Source organism: Nuphar pumila, chromosome 4 (assembly GCF_984573655.1).
Source record: "Nuphar pumila chromosome 4, dmNupPumi1.hap1.1, whole genome shotgun sequence".
In the NCBI taxonomy this organism is placed as follows: Eukaryota; Viridiplantae; Streptophyta; class Magnoliopsida; order Nymphaeales; family Nymphaeaceae; genus Nuphar; species Nuphar pumila.
The window spans coordinates 139515108-139515747 of NC_143252.1; the positions used below are offsets into that span (position 1 = coordinate 139515108).

Below are 640 nucleotides of genomic sequence, written 5' to 3' on the forward strand. Positions count from 1 at the left end.
ATCGGACCTCCTTGTTATCAGACCCTTTGAGTCTGACTCAGATTCTTATGGGACCTCCTTGTTTATCACCATGCTTTTACCCTATAATGTTTGGTATGGGTTGGGCGCTGGTCAAACTAGACCCATTGACACCTCTAGTCAAGAGTTGGATCCTCTCGCACCCCCACAGGACAAGTTTGTGTATTTTTAAATCCCCCTACTACTCGTTTGAAATCAGTATATTTTAGAATTAAAAATTATCATATTCGGGGTGGTGGCGCAGTTGGTTAGCGCGTAGGTCTCATAGCTACTACGAGTGATCCTGAGGTCGAGAGTTCGAGCCTCTCTCACCCCAAAAAGTATATTTTTAAATTCCGCCATCATTGGTGTTGCTTCACAAATCCGTAGAATTTCTGAATAAAACAAAGCTTTATGAAGCTCCTTTTTCCTTCAAAGAATGTTCATGGATGGTCTCTTTTAATTATATTTCAGAACTTTTTTTTTTTGATAATTAAGCTGGGGTTGAGCACACCCCCACCAGGAAACAAGGTTTAATACATCAATAAAAGAAATAAAATTACATATCAAGTGAGGTTGGGAACCAGTCAGGTGGTTTATCTTTCTGGCACAGACTTTGCCAGCGTTCCACAAGTTCCTAGTC

At 40.6% G+C, this 640-nt stretch overlaps 1 non-coding gene across 1 annotated transcript; it reads left to right on the forward strand.

Annotated features, from left to right (window-relative positions):
* The first annotated feature begins 247 nt into the window (after nt 1-247).
* TRNAM-CAU (transfer RNA methionine (anticodon CAU)) lies at nt 248-334 on the forward strand. Its single transcript is given in 2 exon segments — nt 248-285; nt 299-334. It is a non-coding gene; the product is annotated as a tRNA-Met (tRNA).
* The last annotated feature ends 306 nt before the right edge of the window (nt 335-640 follow it).